Here is a 19,503-nt window from a genome sequence, read left to right as displayed (position 1 = left end):
CCACACCCTCCTACATATACACAGCCACAAGTGCCCCCGCACTATCCTTGTGAACTGTTCCTGACAATATGTTTAGGATCCCCAAAGAACAAAACAATACAGACAGGAAGAGCTTCTCTCCACATTTTCCTCAGAAGAATCCCCAATGCTGCCCCTCCTTTCTAAAGTGCTGTTCGGCGATTGTACACGCAGGTCAGGGCCTGGAGCAGGGGTTGGCTGGCAGGCGAGGCTGACTCTTTCAGCTAAGTGGGCCCGTCTTTTCTTTTGTACAGGGCAATCCATCTGAGAGGACCCCTTAGCTCATCTGGGCTGAACCTCTCCAAGGCAGAGTTCAAGGGTTGTCATAATCTCCCCTCAGATGACAACTCTCAGTGTGGGGAAGAAACACAGCCCAGGAATAAGGCAGCTCTTTCTTGACATCCCCTGCCTCCCCCCCCACCCCCAGGACACCACTCATCTCCCCTTTGTTCTCCCACCTCCTCCTGGCAAATGGCCTCCTCTTTCTTCATGGCCTCTTTCCCTCCTACTCTGTTTCCTGGTTGTATTCCTCCCAGTATTCCTGTCACACTAAGCTCTTTGTCTCCCCTCCCCATTCCTCAGATGGCATTTTTTTTTTTTCATGCCTTTTGTAAGCCCAACGCTGCCTGCCAGGGCCTTTCTTCCTTTTCACTTCTCCTGTTTTATCAAAAAAAAAAAAAAAGTACTTAATCCAGATTTAAGTGAGATTCCTCTGGGCATTTGGCTCTGCGTACCCAGGTGACCTGAGGGGCAATCCCTCTCCTGGGAGAATTGGGCTGTCCTGAAGAAGAGGCTGTGAGAGGCAGCTCTGCCAGGCTTTGCTGTGAGCCATACACCTGCGTTCCCTCCAAGCTGCACCCTCCTCAGCTCTCCACCCATCAATCAAGGACCTCACAGTATGTACTGAGACTGACCTGGGATCGATCCTCTGGGTGGCAGAATAGTGTCGGATATTGTCTCCATACCCAAGCAGCTGACGATCAAGTTAGGGAGATAGTATACCTGAAACCCCTCTCAATAATACAAGACAAAATATTTGAGTGCCAGACCTAATGTTGCCAACTCAACCTCTGGGGTACAGTCTCATTTCCAGGGCTGTTGCCTCTGAACTTCCACCTTAGCTGGCAGCTCCCCCAACCCTCAGCCCCTGCACACACGTAGCCTGCAATGCACTAACCGTGGGTAGCCTGCCTTGAGGACTCATCCTAGGCCACTTGGCTTTGCTTTCAGAAGCTACGCTGCAGCCTCCTTTGGCATGTTCTTCCTCCTCCTTTTTCCCTCCTTCCTCCTTGGTAATGTGTTTTGCAGGTTTAAGTTCTTTCCCAGTACAGAAAAACAACCAAAGCATTTAAAAATAATTGTCTCTTCATCTAGAGAACCAGAGACCATTCTGGTCAGAGACAGTAATATGTTATTTGTGGAAGGCAAAGTCACACTCCCTGCCTTTTTGCATTTTCTGCCTGCCCATTCTCCGGGGGAATCAAAATGTTCCTTTTCTCTACCCTGGGCTCAGCCTCCCTCCCTCCTTCCCCAGAACCAAACCTTTGGAGTTAGCACCCACTGGCTGGGTCCTTGCCCACCAGCCTCCAAGCCACAGGTAGAAGAGAAGACTTCATTTCAAGGGCATGCAACAGCAGAAAGGTGTTTTTCTGCTCTTTGCCATATTTCTCTTCTGGGCAGCTCAGCTTCCCGGCCAAAACCCGCTGCCATTGATTCAATTCTGACTCATAGCAACCTATAGGACAGAGTAGAACTGCCCCGTAGTGTTTCCAAGGAGTACTTCATGGGTTCAAACTGCCAATTTTTGGTTAGCAGCTGAGCTCTTCAGCACCATATTATCAGGGCTACCCTGACCCCTCTATATCTGTGCCTTCGTCAGGATCCAAGGAGAGCCCTTTTTTTTTTTAAAAAATTTTTTTTTAAATAGTTTATTTTTTGTTGGTGGTGAGAATATACACAGCAAAACATATACCAGCTCCAGTTTCTGCGTGTACAATTTAGTGACATGGATTACATTCTTTGAGTGGTGCAACCCTCCTTTCTGAGCTGTTCCGTCCCCATTAACATGAACTCACTGCCTCCCAAGTTTCCTATCTAATCTTTTAAGTTGATTCCATATAAATAGATCTTAAAAAAGCATGATGCTCAAGGCAGACATCCTTTACTGGTTGAGCTAAACTATTTTTTGGCTTTAAGATGACATCAGGGATATATATATTTTTTTTTTATTAACTTTTATTGAGCTTCAAGTGAACGTTTACAAATCAAGTCAGTCTGTCACATATAAGTTAATATACATCTTACTCCTTACTCCCACTTGCTCTCCCCCTAATGTGTCAGCCCTTCCAGTCTCTCCTTTCATGAAAACTTCGGCAGCTTCCAACTCTCTCTATCCTCCCATCCCCCCTCCAGACATGAGATGCCAACACAGTCTCAAGTGTCCACCTGATATAATTAGCTCACTCTTCATCAGCATCTCTCTCCTACCCACTGTCCAGTCCCTTTCATGTCTGAAGAATTGTCTTCGGGGATGGTTCCCGTCCTGTGCCAACAGAAGGTTTGGGGACCATGACCGCCGGGATTCCTCTAGTCACATCCAGACCATTAAGTATGGTCTTTTTTGAGAATGTGGGGTCTGCATCCCACTGATCTCCTGCTCCCTCAGGGGTTCTCTGTTGTGCTCCCTGTCAAGGCAGTCATCGGTTGTGGCTGGGCACCAACTAGTTCTTCTGGTCTCAGGATAATGTAGGTCTCTGGTTCATGTGGCCCTCTCTGTCTCTTGGGCTCTTAGTTGTCGTGTGACCTTGGTGTTCTTCATTCTCCTTTCCTCCAAGTGGGTTGAGACCAATTGATGCATCTTAGATGGCCGCTTGTTAGCATTTAAGACCCCAGACGCCACATTTCAAAGTGGGATGCAGAATGTTTTCATAATAGAATTATTTTGCCAATTGACTTAGAAGTCCCCTTAAACCATGGTTCCCAAACCCCTGCCCTTGCTCTGCTGACCTTTGAAGTATTCAGTTTATCCTGGAAACTTCTTTGCTTTTGGTCCAGTCCAGTCCAGTTGAGCTGACCTTCCATGTATTGAGTGTTGTCCTTCCCTTCACCTAAAGCAGTTCTTTTCAGCTAATTAATCAGTAAAAAACCCTCTCCCTCCCTCCCTCCCCGCCTCGTAACCACAAAAGTATGTGTTCTTCTCAGTTTATACTATTTCTCAAGATCTTATAATAGTGGTCTTATACAATATTTGTCCTTTTGCCTCTGACTGATTTCGCTCAGCATAATGCCTTCCAGGTTCCTCCGTGTTATGAAATGTTTCACAGATTCGTCACTGTTCTTTATCGATGCATAGTATTCCATTGTGTGAATATACCACAATTTATTTACCCATTCATCCATTGATGGATACCTTGGTTGCTTCCAGCTTTTTGCTATTGTAAACAGAGCTGCAATAAACATGGGTGTGCATATATCTGTTTGTGTGAAGTCTCTTGTTTCTCTAGGGTATATTCCGAGGAGTCAGATTTCTGGGTTGTATGGTAGTTCTATTTCTAACTGTTTAAGATAATGCCAGATAGATTTCCAAAGTGGTTGTACCATTTTACAATCCCACCAGCAGTGTATAAGAGTTCCAATAAGGACAGCCCTTTTCTGCCTTGTTTGCTCACATGCCAGCCTTCTTCTGCTTCTCTGACCAGAGTTCCAGGCCAGTGGAAACACCTGTGTTTTTGCTGGATTCATCTTCCATAGCAGAGTGAAAAGGAAATTCTCCAACTCTTGACACATAGAAAGAGCTCAGTAAATATATATTGAATTGGTGGAGGAAGGAATGGAAAGAGGGAGGGAGGGAAGAAGGGAGAGAGGAATCCTGCCTTCTAGTTGCATGCCCTGCCACTCTAAGGACTCCAGAGCAAGACTTTCTGAAAGGTCTTAAGCAAGGTGTCTGGTGCAGGTCGAAGGCCAGTGGGGAGAGAGCAGAAGGGAGGCGCTGGCCAGTGCTCTGAGGAGAAGAAAGGCAAAAAGCTAGGAAATCACAGCCTTGGACACTCCATTTCAACCCCTTTACACTTCTCCCCAAGCCCTGGAAATACCAGAGGCCCTCCACCTTTTATCTTTATTTATGCTGTTTCCTTCACCTGGACTGCTCTTTCTTCTCCCCTTCAGTTTGCTAATTCCTGCTCCTTCTTTAAGACCCGGTATGCATTTCCCCTGAGAGCTCTTCCCACTTGTCCATTGCTTAGCCCAGCGGCCAGGGGCCCTTTTTACGGGGCTGTCCACCAGCCTTTGCTCACCTCCCTGGTGCAGAACTTGTCAGGGCATTTGTCTATATGTCTCTTCCTTTCACAGCTTCATTCACCAATGTATCCACTCCTTCATTCATTGAGGGCCCACTGTGTGCCAGGAATGGATCCATCAGTGATCAAGAGAGAGCCAGCTCCTCAAGGTTGTCTGGTAGTTTACAGTTGGGGGAGGGAGAAGAAGACGTAAAGTAGGAACATGAGAGTGAACATTTCTAAAAGGAAAGCCGGGGGCTATGGGAGCACATAAGGAGGGGTGTACTTTAGCCTGAGTTTGGGGGGTGGTGGTCAGGGAAAGTCTCCCTAAGGAAGAAACATTTAAGGTGAAACCTGAAGAATGAGGAACCCACAGCAGGGATCGGCGTGCGTGTGTGTGTGTGTGTGTGTGTGTGTGGAGTGGGAGTCCATGTTAGAGTTGAGAATGTGCATGTGCAAAACTTCTGAGGGTTAAAGGTGATGGAAAAAACTGGAAATGGATAGCGGTGGTGGTTGCCCAACATGATGAATGTAATTAGGGTCACTGAATTGTACACGTAAAAAATGTTGGAATGGCAAACGTTTTGTTATATATACTTTACCGCACACACACACATACACACACACAAACTTCCATGAGAAAAGAGACAGTGTGACTGTCAAGAGAGAGGTAGTCATGGAGGGAAATAAGAGTGGAGGTTTAGGTAGAAAGAGATGACAGGACACCAGGAAGGCCACCTTCAGTGCCAGCTCCAGAAAACAAATGACTGTGACTTATTTGTTTTTGTGTTCCCAGGGCCCCGCAGAGCACCAAGCACGTAACAGGTGCCCAAGAAGTGTTTATTGAACAAATAAAGAAATGAAAACACTCTAGAGAAACAGAATTTGAACAGGACACAGAGTCTGACAAGTGAAACAAAACCACCTCTCAAGGCCAGCTGTGCCACCATGAGAGCCATTTGGAACTTTAGTTGGGAGCCCGGGAAGCATCTGGCCTGCACAGGACAGGTGGTAATGAGGCACACAGGGCATGATTTGAGTTGGCTAGATTTAGCAAGACAAGGGTGTCATTTATCCAAAGCAGGCCTATCTGGAGTCAGTGGGGGGAATTGAAGTGACATCTGCTTAGCTAGGACTTTACACACCAGGGGAATCTGGCAACCAGAGACTGGCCTGGAGCCATTTTGATACCACTCATCAGAGAGGGGCTCTCTGCTGCCCCCTGCAGTTGTGTGGACTTCAGAGAAGCAAAGCATCTTAGCGCTAGAGAGGACCCTAGAGAGCACCTGGTTCAGCCCCTAATTTTACAGATGAGGACACCGAGGCCCAGAGGACAAGGCCCAGAGAGGTCCAGTGACTTACGTGAAGTTAGTGGAGGACCAGGCTAGGTCTGTAGGCCTCCCGACTCCAGGGCTCTTGTTTAGACATCTAAAAGGTGGGCATGATGCATGGAAAGAGGAAGAGAGGGAGGGAGGCATGAAGGGAGGAGACGACACTGATGCTACTTCATGGGAACTATACATTTAAAACTAAAGAGAAGATTTCCATAACCAAGGGTAACTATGAAAGTCTGTGCGTTGTAACCCTTTTAACACAAGTTAAGCCACAGGTTGAAAGGCAATGAGCAAGAACACAAAGCTGACCTTTCTCAGATGAAGGCTCAGCCTCTGAGAGGCCCCATCTCATAGATCCAGGACGCTGTTGGCTGTGGTTTGGGACCACACATTCTTCTACTTAAGCCCCTTCCATCCTCAACCAGTAGCTAGGATCTGGGATGTGGAGACAGCAGGAGCTGCCCTCAACAAAACAGCCAAAGTTTGTCTGCATCCTTGCACTTGCATTATCTCCCAATATTTTGTCTAGCTTTCTTTCTAGTAATAGAATTCCTGATTTTTACCTGGGCACGTGGCTGCCTGGAATACAGACTACATTTCCCAGGTTCCTTGTTACCAGGAGTTCCTCTGTGACTAAGTTCCGATGAATGGCATATGACCAGGGGGATCATGTGCAACTTCAGGGAAGTCAAGTAAAAGCAGTGATTCTCAACCTGGGGTGATTTTGTCCTCTAGGGGATATTTGGCAATGTATGGAGACATTTTTGCTTGTCATACTTGGGGAGGGGGGTGGTTTACATGGGCATCTAGTGGGTAGAGGTCAGGGATACTGCTAAGCATCTTAGAATGCATACAATTACAATTTGCCTCCCGGTATAGAATTATCCAGCCGAAAATGTCAATAGTGCCGGAGTTGAGAAACCCTGTGTTGTGCAATGAGTGTCCTTCATGTGGCCTTTCTGGCCCTGGGTTTGCAATTCTTCCAAAATGATTTGTTGGGCTGCAATCTGCCAAGTGATTGTCCCGTTTGTTACCCACCTAAGTGGCTTGCCAAGATTGGTCAGTTTGCTGTCCTCCTAGGGAAGCCACTCATTGAAATTGGCAAGGAGTTTTCCTATATAAGAGGCCAATCTCGCAGAGGTTTTTCGGGGGGAATCTCCTGATCAACAAAAGCTTGGAGAGAGCTGTAATATGGGTTCCGGGCTATAACACTGACCTGGTGAACTGCAGATCAAGAGAAACAGCAGCAAGAGGGGTAGAGAAGAGAGCGGCAGCAGAGCCAGTTGTGAGAGGTCCAGGAGAGGCCTAATGGCAGAGAGAGCAGCCAGGGTGGCAGTGGTGAGCAGAGTCGCCCCACGGAGCAGAGCTGGGCACCTCTGGGCAGGAGGTTGCCAACAGAGCTGAGCACCCTAAAAAGAAGAAGTAGCCACAGTTTGGACCTGTGGAGGCAGACACCTGAGCAGAGCAAGCAGCAGCATGGAGGCAAAGCTGGCCTGCCTTTGGCAGCAGCAGTTTCCCCAGCTGTGCCGAAAGTTGTAATCCTAAGGTCAATAGGGGGCCAGTTCTGAGGGTGGAGGGAAGGGCTGTCCAGAGAACCTTGAAAGGAGGCCTGTCCTGAGGGAGCTGAGAGGAAGCCTGTAGAAAGGGCCGAGAGTTTGCCCTCAGAGGCTTGTGCATCCACCATGCAGGGGTTGCCCATAAAACAGTTCTACCTCGAGAGCTGTCATAATGCCAGCCTAACCCTGGCACTTGCCCAGGGTTGTTCCAAAGCTGTTGGTTGAGAGCTGGACCAGTAAACACAGGGAGCCAGATCGAGCCAAGAAAAGCTGCCAAGAAAGAGAACAAGCAAGCCACGCCGCAGCTGATGACATACCTGCTGACGGAGAGAGGCACCTGCTGAGAGCTGATCCATGGCGTGTCTGCCCAGTGACACAGAAACGGACATGGGTAATTTGGAAAGATGAGCGGGTCCCCTTTTAGACATAAGTGGGTTTCTCTCCTGTGATGCTAAGTGGCGTACCCGTGGGGGTGAAGGGGACCGATTTACCCTCAAATCTGTTTCTGTTGTTTACTGTTTGATTTCTATATGTAATCTGTTCCTTTGTTGATGTTCCTTTGTAACCTGCTTTACAACCTGGAACCACGTTCTCACAGAATCTTGTTTTTGTTAGCTGCCATCAAGTCGACTCCAACTCATGGCAACTTTATGTACAACAGAGCCAAATGTTGCCTGGTCCTGCGTCATCCTTACTATCGCCGGCATGTTTGAGTCCATTGTTATGGCTATTGTGCTAATCCATCTCACAGAGGGTCCCCCTTGCCCTCACTGGCTCTCTACTTCACCCACATCTCACTGGGCCTCCATGTCCCTCAAATGAACTGAGATAAAGCCTTTCCCAGTTTCCCACCCATTGAGAAGTAAAAGTCCTCCTCTAGAGATCGATCCTTCCTGATGATGTGTCCAAAGTAAGTGAGTCAGACAGTGTTCTGTTGTGTCCATAAAATTTTCATTGGCTAGTTTTCAGAAGTAGACTTCCAGGCCTTTCTTTTTAGTCTATCTTAGTCTGGCAGCTCCACTGAAACCTGTCCACCAAGGCGGACCCTGCTGGTACTTGAAGTACCAGTGCCATAACTTCCAGCATTGTAACAACACGCAGGCCACCACAGTACAAAAACTGGCAGATGGGTAGTGGTTTTACAGACCAGCTACTATAAATATGTAATGACTGGTACAGTGTGGGTGCTAGCCCAGCACAGTGAAGGCTGTGTGAATGAATGGGAATGGGAATGAACCCTGGCCCTCACACCATACAGGCACTTAAAACTGAGTATCAACGCTATTCATATTGTACCTGAAGAATTGATCAATTTATTCATTCCATTAATCATTCATTCAACACCTGCATAGCCATGCTCAAGGCTCTAGCATGAAATCTAGTATGACAATACCCTGGAAGTCTTTCCACTTATCGTTATTGTTTGCCACAGGCTTAAAATGACAAGCCCTTGGCTACCAAGGAAAATCACCCAGAGAAACAGAGGGCAAAGGGCTGGCCCCTCTCTTTCTCCCTCCCGATTGTTAGTGTTGAACAACTTGATGTTAATTAGCTTTTTCCTTTCTGTGCATTTTAAAGTCTGCTACTGAGAGCTGAGAAAAAAGTCACCGTGACCCCAGCACTATATAACTGAATTCATGGTTATACCACAACACTGTCAGAGATCCAAGAGTAAATCATTTGTATTCAGGGGCAGACATTTCAGAAAAAGGAGGAGAATTTCAGCCAGCATATTTGCTACTGCTTGCAATTGTCTACTTGACATCTCAAAGATACAATAAAATGCATAGAATGGATTATTTCAAAAAGAAACCTGGCAAAGATTAAAGGATAGCAAAACAAGAACATCCCACGGGGCTTCCATGTCCCTTGAAGTATTGGGATAAATACTCAATCTAGTCCCAAATTTCTGAGTCAAAATTGCAAACCTGATGTCTGTTAGTTTGTCGTACTGTGGGGGCTTGCATGTTGCTGTAATGCTGGCAGCTATGCCACCAGTATTCAGATACCAGCAGGGTCACCCATGGAGGACAGATTTCAGCTGAGCTTCCAGACTAAGACAGACTAGGAGGAAGGACCTGGCAATCTGCTTCTGAAAAGCATTAGCCAGTGAAAACCTTATGAATAGCAGCGGAACATTGTCTGCTATAGTGCTGGAAGATGAACCCCCCAGGTTGGAAGGCACTCAAAAAAATGACTGTGGAAGAGCTGCCTCCTCAAAGTAGAGTCGACCTTAATGACGTGGATGGAGTAAAGCTTTCGGGACCTTCATTTGCTGATGTGGCATGACTCAAAATGAGAAGAAACAGCTGCAAATATCCATTAATAATCAGAACCTGGAATGTACGAAGTATGAATCTAGGAAAATAGGAAATCATCCAAAATGAAATGGAACACATAAACATCGACATCCTAGGCATTAGTGAGCTGAATGGACTGGTATTGGCCATTTTGAATCAGACAATCCTATAGTCTACTATGCTGGGAATGACAACTTGAAGAGGAATGGTGTTGGATTCATCATCAAAAAGAACATTTCAAGATCTATCCTGAAGTACAATGCTGTCAGTGATAAGATAATATCCACACGGCTACAAGGAAGACCAGTTAATATGATTATTATTCAAATTTACACACCAACCACTAAGGCCAAAGATGTAGACATAGAAGATTTTTATCAGCTACTGCAGTCTGAAATTGATCAAACATGTAATCAAGATGCACTGATAATTACTGGCGATCGGTATGCGAAAGTTGGAAACAGAGAAGAAGGATCAGTAGCTGGAAAATACGGCCTTGGTGATAGAAACAATGCCAAAGATCGAATGATAGAATTTTGCAAGACCAATGACTTCTTCATTGCAAATACCTTCTTTCACCAACATAAACGGCGACTATACACATGGACCTTGCCAGATGGAACACACAGAAATCAAATCGACTACATCTGTGGAAAGAGGCGATGGAAAAGCTCAATATCATCAGTCAGAACAAGGCCAGGGGCTGACTGTGGAACAGACCATCAATTGCTCATATGCAAGTTCAAGCTGAAACTGAAGAAAATCAGAGCAAGTCCACAAGAGCCAAAATATGACCTTGAGTATATCCCACCTGAATTTAGAGACCATCTGAAGAATAGATTTGACGCATTGAACACTAGTGACTGAAGACCAGATGAGTTGTGGAATGACATCAAGGACATCATCCATGAAGAAAGCAAGAGGTCATCGAAAAGAGAGGAAAGAAAGAAAAGACCAAGATGGATGTCAGAGGAGGTTCTGAAACTTGCTCTCGAACGTTGAGCAGCTAAAGCAAAAGGAGGAATTGAAGAAGTAAAAGAACTGAACAGAAGATTTCAAAGGGTGGCTCGAGAAGACAAAGTATTATAATGACATGTGCAAAGAGCTGGAGGTGGAAAACTAAAAGGGAAGAACATGCTCGGCATTTCTCAAGCTGAAAGAACTGAAGAAAAAATTCAAGCCTCGAGTTACAATAGTGAAGGATTCTACAGGGAAAATATTAAACAACGCAGGAAACATCAAAAGAAGATGGAAGGAATACACAGAGTCATTATACCAAAAAGAATCAGTTGATATTCAACCATTTCAAGAGGTGGCATATGATCAGGAACCGATGGTACTGAAGGAAGAAGTCCAAGCTGCTCTGAAGGCATTGGCGAAAAACAAGGCTCCAGGAATTGATGGGATACCAATTGAGATGTTTCAACAAACAGATGCAACGCTGGAGGTGCTCACTCATCTATGCCAAGAAATATGGAAGACAGCTTCCTGGCCAGCTGACTGGAAGAGATCCATATTTATGCCTATTCCCAAGAAAGGTGATCCAACCAAATGTGGAAATTAAAGAACAATATCATTAATATCACATGCAAGCAAAATTTTGCTGGAGATCATTCAAAAACGGCTGCAGCAGTATATCGACAGGGAACTGCCAGAAATTCAGGCCAGTTTCAGAAGAGGACATGGGACCAGGGATATCATTGCTGACATCAGATGGATCCTGGCTGAAAGCAGAGAATACCAGAAGGATGTTTACCTGTGTTTTATTGACTATGCAAAGGCATTTGACTGTGTGGATCATAACAAACTATGGATAACATTGCGAAGAATGGGAATTCCAGAACACTTAATTGTGCTCACGAGGAAATACATAGATCAAGAGGTGATTTTTTGGACAGAACAAGGGGATACTCATTGGTTTAAAGTCAGGAAAGGTGTGCACTAGGGTTATATTCTTTCACCATACCTATTCAATCTGTGTGCTAAGCAAATAATCCGAGAAGCTGGACTATATGAAGAACGGGGCATCAGGATTGGAGGAAGACTTGTTAACAACCTGTGTTATGCAGATGACACAACCTTGCTTGCTGAAAATGAAGAGGACTTGAAGCACTTACTAATGAAGATCAAAGACCACAGCCTTCAGTATGGATTGCACCTCAACATAAAACAAAAATCCTCACAACTGGACCAATGAGCAACATCATGATAAATGGAGAAAAGATTGAAGTTGTCAAGGATTTCATTTTACTTGGATCCACAATCAACAGCCATGGAAGCAGCAGTCAAGAAATCAAAAGACGCAGTGCATTGGGTAAATCTGCTGCAAAGGACCTCTTTAAAGCGTTGAAGAGCAAAGATGTCTCCTTGAAGACTAAGGTGCGCCTGACCCAAGCCATGGTATTTTCAATTGCATCATATGCATGTGAAAGCTGGACAATGAATAAGGAAGATCAAAGAAGAATTGATGCATTTGAATTATGGTGTTGCTGAAGAATATTGAATATACCATGGACTGCCAGAAGAATGAGCAAACCTGTCCTGGAAGAAGTACAGCCAGAGTGCTCCTTAGAAGGAAGGTTGGCAAGACTTTTTCTGATGTACTTCGAGCATGTTATTAGGAGGGACCAGTTCCTGGAGTAGGACATTATGCTTGGTAAATTAGAGGGTTAGCAAAAAAGAGGAAGATCCTCAACAAGATAGATTTACACAGTGGCTGCAACAATGGGCTCAAACATAGCAATGATTGTGAGGCTAGCACAGGATGGGGCAGTGATTCTTTCTGTTGTACATAGAGTCGCCACGAGTCGGAACCTAACAACAACAAGAATATTTTACTTGTAGGAATGCCCAATCATATTTTGCCACTCTTTCATATGTTGTAGCTCATTATTTCCTTATTGTTTTACATTCATAGGTTGTATGGGATTTAGAGTCTCCCTGAAGGTAGGAATTGTGTTTTAAAAACCTCTCTCTCTTGCAGTAGGCCTAACTGCTCTCCCTAAACACTCGTTGAATTAAACTGGTACTCCATTGACCTTATCCCTCTGGAGTAAAGCAAAGCTAGTGAAAATATAGCTGCCTGGTAGATTTCTAGAGCTTCTATGGAAGGCCAAAACTACTTCCAAGCACTGTGATTAGAACATAGTAACTAACACTAATAAATGAGAGGCAAGCTAAGGGAAAAAAAAAAAAAAATCCTGCTGTACAAACGTGAAAAACGTTATCGCAGACTCCCAAAAGTGTATAATGCATTTGAACATTAAAACACCAAAAAACCAAAAAATGAAGTCATGTTTAATTCAGGACTTTGCTGTCCAGGGAAGTCATATTGCAGATGGGTAGAGATCATCCTGCTTGCAGGTGGTTATAGGCCATGCTTTGGCTCCCTCTGTGGGCAGGAAGGAAGAGGTCACTTTACCTGCCAAAATTCAGGGCTCAGATTGTATAATGGCTGTTCTTTACTGTGGGTGCTGTCTGAGAAAAGTTCAGCTCTTAGGTTTAAGAAAAGAAAAGACACAGCTCACTGGATCTTTCTCCCCAAATGGCAACTACATACATACTTCCATTCCTTTTACCTGCTAACATTGCTGTCTTTGTTTAAAGCCAGGCTTGCTTATTAATTGTTAAAGAACAGTTAAAAATGCAGGGTTTGCTCTGCCTTAACTTTCCCAGTCTCCTAATTCTAGAAAGTAAAAAGTACAACCTAGATTGCTCACAGGGTGGTTCACTAAGCCTGATTTTCCCACACTGGCCACTAACCCTGTGTCTTGGTAATGTTTTCCATGACATCGCCAAAGGGTTTGTGGTGTCAACTACTGAAAGAGGTCAAACATCTACAATTTTTTGCTTGATTCATTAGGTGGAAAAAAGGTTATGTACATCTTCCCTTACCATGTGTTTTTTCCCCAATTCGCTTTCCCAGAATTTTTATATACAAGGCTGTATTGTTACTTAGGAGCCCTAGTGGTACAGTGGTTAAGAGCTATGTGGCTGCTAACCAGAAGGTCAGCAGTTTAAATCCACGAGCCGCTCCTTGGAAACCCTATAGGGTCGCTATAAGTTGGAATTGACTTGACAGCAACAGGTTTGGTTTGGGTTGTTACTTAACCATGTCAAGTCCCCATCATTTGAGTTTTGGCTCCAATGTTCCCAGGCAGAATTCCTTTTTATTGCATTCCCACAGGGGCAATGAGCATCTCTTGTCCTTCATTTGGCTGTGAGCGATTTCAGGGACTGGTGGAGACCCTGGGATGCCACCAGAGCCTGGCACATTGCTCAGTTAAATAAAGGTGTGCTTGATTAAAAATCATGTAAAGCCACATTCTATTTCAAGGGCTAATTTTGTACATGTGAAAATTCCTCTGTCATACAACATGAAGACATTCGCTTTAATTAATTTTAAAGGAGGCATAACAATGTTATACATAAAAGACTTGCCATCAGGGAACTTCGTTTATATTACCGTAGAATGAAACAGACAGGTCTGGCATCAATCAGGGCCATTTACTCCCATTTACTGTCTGAAGTGATCGCCATGGCCCCTTAGCATCCCTGCACATTCTTGCTGGGTGTATCAAAAAGGGAACTCTGATCATTCTTTTCCTGGGCCATTTCTGAGGTTTGTGTTTGCAGAGAGCAATCTTGAGGTCACTCCTCGAGGTAATGTCTCCCTATGCGACATGTCTCCCTATGGGACAAGGAGCAGTCTTGCTTACTGTGTGCTATAAAATAGCGGGTTCCCCAAGCTCAGCGCTCCTCTCAAGTAATGCAACCCACTTTGTGTGGAAATATACATCTCAGCCCACCTACTTCATCCCCATGAGAAGTGAGGCTCAGAGAATTTACATGAACATGTTGACATTCTGGTTACTGCTTTAGCTGTAACAATTTTTCATCTCTGACCCAGAAGACTTGTGTGTTCTGCCAGCATCCGTAACACTGTGATAAACTAACACGGTAGCCTGCAAGTAGGGTTAAATCTCAGACTCTTCACAGTTCCTGACATACACTAGCTGGCTGCCCCTACACGAGTTATTTAACCTTTCTTAGATGGTGTCCATTCTTTATAAAGGGGCCGACAGCGTTTATCTCATAGGGTTGTGCTAGAGATTTAATTAAATAAGAATGCAAAAACCTCTACTACACTAGGCTCCTGTGAATTCCTTTCCCTCTTTAGAAACACTGATAGAGACTACTTTGCCTGATGATGCTGTGCAGGGAGGAATGGAGTGGACCAGAGTCGGATGTGACTAATCCTGGTTTGGTGCAGAAGTGGCGTTTGGACTAGCCTAACTCTGGGCACGTAGTGGTTAAGTGCTATGGCTGCTAACCAACAGGTTGGCAGTTCGAATTCACCAGGTGCTCCTTGGAAACTCAATGGGGCAGTTCTGCTCTGTCCTATGGGGTCACTGAGTCCGAACTAACTTGACGGCAACCGGTTTGGTTTGGCTTGTTTTAACGAAAGTATGCAGCAGAGGCCCTGGTAGCATAGCGGTTAAGAGCTACGCTGCTAACTGAAGGCTGGTAGTTCAAGTCCACCAGGTGCTCCTTGGAAGCCCTATGGGGCAGTTCTAATCTGCCCGGTGGGCAGCAATCGGTATGACTATTTTGGTTAACCTTAACCACGGCACACAGCAGCAGCTCCGCAATTTCTTTGTAGACGGGGTTCGGAAAGCAGCAAGCTAACTGGAGCGGGGAGACACGGGTTTTGCTTTGCAGCAACAGTTGCATAGCAACCACGCTGTTTGTATTTAGATTGTCTATTTCGAGTGGCTTTGGGGTCTTGCTGTTCGAAATTACTGGGGCACTGAAGACCCCCCCCCGCAAAACCACCCCCTGTACCGTGGCTTACGCGCCCTCGCGAGCAGCAGGTCCTTGCCCTCTGCCGGCGTTCGGGCTCTGCTCCCTCCCTCCCCCGCCCGCAGCCCCACTGCAACGCTACGGCCGCGCTCCGGCGCGCACCCTCTGGCCGCACGCGCCCCGCACACGCATGCTCCCAGCGCTCCACCCGCTCCCACGCGCGCTATCACCCTCACGGGCTCAGCTGCCCACGCAGCCGCGTGCCCCGGGAGCGCGGGCTTGGGGCGGCTGTGCGGCGCCAAGAAGGCGGCTCGAGGCCCTCGAACGAGCTTTCGGAGGCTGCTGCGGCGCGGGGCACGTCGTCCCCCTCAGCCCACCAGAGCCCGGATACCTCAGAAATTCGGCTCTGGGTCTGTGGGGAGCGAAATGCAACCCAAACACCATTTCACCGAATCTCGAGGAAATAAACACGCACAAGCACGAACACAGACATCGCGACGGCCCTTGTCGGCAGGTCCCGTCCGCGGGCGGCCAGCCGCAGGCGGCGAGCGAAGAGCCCGGGGCCGAGAAGGGCCGCTGCCTACGCCTCGCAGCCCAAGTGGTCGCCGCTCGGGATCGGCCGCTAAAAGGTGCAACGTAAGTGCCGGCGTCACCGTCCGGCTTAACGGCGCAACGGCCGGCCAGGGGCCTCCGCCCTGTGTCCGGCGTCGCTGGGGCCTGGGCCGGGTGGGACGGGCCGCCGGAGAAACCCGGTAGGCGGCGGTGCTTGGGGCAGGAAGAGAGCCAAGGAAGGAAAAGGGCGTTGTGATTTGTCCTGTGCAGTCAGGTACGGCGGCGCCCGGGGCGGGCGGGAGAGCGGGCTGCGGCCGTCCTGATGAGAACGAGCAGCCGGGACTCGGCGGACCTGCGGCTGCCTTGCGCTTGTCGGGCCCATCAGGCTCGTTAAGAGGGGGCAGCCGGGGAGGACAGGCGCCTGCGGCCCGCGTCTGGCGGTGGCTGCCTCCGCTCCAGTGTCCTAAACACAGCGGGCGGGCGGGCCGAGGCAGCACAGACTCCGGGACTGGCGGTGGGAAGGGCGCAGGGCCGTCGCCTCTGGCTTAATATAGCAGATGCGCGAAGGCTCCAACAGGTGGCTCCGTGGCGCAATGGATAGCGCATTGGACTTCTAGAGGCTGAAGGCATTCAAAGGTTCCGGGTTCGAGTCCCGGCGGAGTCGCAGTGCTTTTTCTCCCCTGCAGTTTATTTTCTACTCGTCTCATTCTCTCCTTTTCCTAAACAGCTTGACACGCCCCCATTCCCTGCTTTCTCTCCCAACTTTTGGCTTCTGCGGCCCTTTCGTATTTGGCGGCTTTCGGGGATTCCCCGCCTTCTTAGCTCCCCTAGGCCTTTCTGCTAAAGGCCTGAGCCCAGCCGACTCCGGAACCGGATCCGGGGCCTGGGGCGACCCCGGGCGGCGGCGACGAGGCCGGAAAGGAGCAAACAGCGAAGTGAGGCCTTGCATTCTGGGTGTGGGGTGGGGTCCTCGATCCGCAGCTCTTTGCCGTTTCGGCCTAACGGTGGACGCTGAGGAAGGTCGGGTCCCGGGTGTTTGAGGAGAGCTGCCCCCACGCCCGGAGCATGACCGTGGCTGCTAGCGAGGGACGAGGGATGAGAACCGCGGAACTCACCTCACTCTGCGCAGCGCCGGCTGGCTGCCTTTCCAGCCCAGCGGGCCTCAAAATCAGGAGGGGACCTGTCAGAAATGCAGATTTCTGGGCATCACTTCGGGACTTAATCCAGTTGGTCTGGGGTGGGGCCCAGGAATCTGTATTTCTGAGAAGACAGTCCCCTCCCCTCCCCAGCCCGCGCGGTGATGCCTGCGCTAAGAGGTCCAGAGTCCGCTCTGGAACACGAGGGCAGAAATCACTCCCTGTCTTGCACCTCTTCTCTTGATAACTCGTAGCTTTGCACAAGGTTAGGATTTTACCTCACTAAATGTGAATAAATGAATGACTGGAATTTTTAAAATTCATTCTAACAAACAAAACAGGTAATTCATGCAAAAGTACAAAATACGAAGTGATTAAAAAACAGAGAGAGAAAAGTAAACATCCTTGTTATTTCTCTACTCCAGGCTTACGGCTCCCTCACAAGCTTTTAGTGATAATGGTTTCTCGGAGATATTATCAGATTTGTTTTATACACGTGAGCATTTTATGTATTACTCGTCTGTGTATATTTGTTGATGTTATTGATGTGTGGTACGTTGCCTTATAAAAACAGAATTGCTAGTATGCTGTACTTGCCTATTACACTTATTGATACATGTGGAGCTGCCTTTTTCGTTGTACGTATGGATCATAATGTTTTAACGCTCCCCAATAGTTGGACATTTAGGTGTCTGATACTTTCCTGTACAGGCAGTGCTTCAGTGAATATCCTTATTCTTATAGTATTGTACACAAGTGCAAGTTTATCTGTAGGATAGGTTCCTAGGAAGTTGAATTGCTGGGTCAAAGGTTTGTGCGTTCTTAATCCATGCACTCTTTGGTAGATACTGCCAAATTGCCATCCTAGAGATTGTACCCAGTTTACTCTAACCAGCAACATGCCTCTTTTCTCACAACATACATGGTATCAAACAAATAAAAAATGGTATCTGATTGTAGATTTAATTCATGACGTTTATGAGTGAAGCCAAGCATCTTTTCATGTGTATAATAATCTGTATTTCCTCTTCTGTGATCTGTTTCTGACTTTTGCTAATTTCTTTATTGTTTTGGTCATTTTCTTATTAGTTTGTAAGGAGACCAGCCCTTTTTTGTGATAGGTGTTACAGTTATTCCTTCCCCGTTTGTTGTGTGTGTCTTTATTTTGTTTAAAGTATTTTGTTTTGTTTTTCTGGTTTTGCAGAAATTCATATATTTGGACTTATCAATCATTTCTTTTATGGCTTCTAGGTTAGGAGTCAGGGAGCCCTGGTGGCACAGTGGTTAAGTGCTGGGCTGCTAACTGAAAAGTCGGTGGTTCAAACCCACCAGCTACGCAGCTGGAGAAAAATGTGGCAGTTTGCTTCTGTGAAGATTTACAACCTTGGAAGCCCTGTGGAAAATTAGTTCTACTCTGTCCTATAGGGTTGAAATTGACTTGATGGCAGTGGGTTTAGATTTTTTGGTTTAGGTTTGGGGTCATAATGCACTCAGATTATTAAATAATTTCCTCATGTTTTATTTTAGTGCTTTTATGGTTTTATTTTTACATTTAATTCTTTTCTTCATCAGGAATGTATTTTTGTATAGGGAGCAAAGTGGGGGTTTTGTCCCAGGATCACTGATAATGAACGATACTCCTTTTCTACAGTAATTTGAAATGCCACCTTTATCACTTTCTAAATTCCCATATGCATTTGAGTTTCTGGATCCTTTGTTCTTTTCCATTCATCCATCTGTTTTAGTTCTGATTTCACCAGAACCGTGATGTTTTAATATCTAGCAGGACCAGTTCTCCATCATAACTCCTTTTATTCCTTAAGATTTTTTTCCCCTGCCTATTCTCAAAGTGTTATTTTTCCTGTATAATAATAATCGTTAGTACTTATTTAGCACTTGCTATATACCAGGTACTATTCTAAGTGTTTCATGCATTTTAATACATTTAATTCTCTGCTAACCCTACCAGGTAGGTATTAATACTACCTTTCAAGGAAGAGGCATCTGAGATGCTGTCCTAGTCATCTAGTGCTATTGTAGTGGAAATACCACAAGTGGATGGCTTTGACAAAGAGAAATGTATTCTTTCATGGTAAAATAGGCTGAAAGTCCCAATTCAGGGTGTGTCAGCTCTAGGGGAAGGTCCTTGTCATCAGTCCTCCCCTGGACCAGGAGCTTCTCCACACAGGAACCCTGGGTCCAAAGGAAGCGCTCTGCTCTCTGCACTGCTTTGTTGGTGGTATGAGGTCCCCAACACTCTGCTTGCTTCCTTTCCTTTTATCTCTTGTAAAAGGTGATGCAGGTCAAACCCCAGGGAAACTCTTTACATTGGATCAGTGATGTGACCTTAGTAAGGGTGTTACAATCCCACTCTAATCCCCTTTAACATAAAATTACAATACAAAATGGAGCACAACCACACAATACTGGGAATTATGGCCTAACCAAGTTGACACATATTTTGGGGGAGGGGGGGCACAGTTCAATCCATGACAGATGCAGAAAGGTTAAGTAACTTGTCCAAGGACACA

General features: G+C 46.4%; 1 non-coding gene across 1 annotated transcript; it reads left to right on the top strand.

Moving 5' to 3' along the window:
* The first annotated feature begins 16,415 nt into the window (after positions 1-16,415).
* Positions 16,416-16,500, top strand: TRNAR-UCU (transfer RNA arginine (anticodon UCU)). The gene is given in 2 exon segments: positions 16,416-16,452; positions 16,465-16,500. It is a non-coding gene; the product is annotated as a tRNA-Arg (tRNA).
* Positions 16,501-19,503: the final 3,003 nt, after the last annotated feature.

This window comes from Loxodonta africana, chromosome 3 (assembly GCF_030014295.1).
Source record: "Loxodonta africana isolate mLoxAfr1 chromosome 3, mLoxAfr1.hap2, whole genome shotgun sequence".
Lineage (NCBI taxonomy): Eukaryota > Metazoa > Chordata > Mammalia > Proboscidea > Elephantidae > Loxodonta > Loxodonta africana.
The sequence above is the reverse complement of the archived record's forward strand: the minus strand, read 5'-3'. Positions and strand labels throughout refer to the sequence as shown.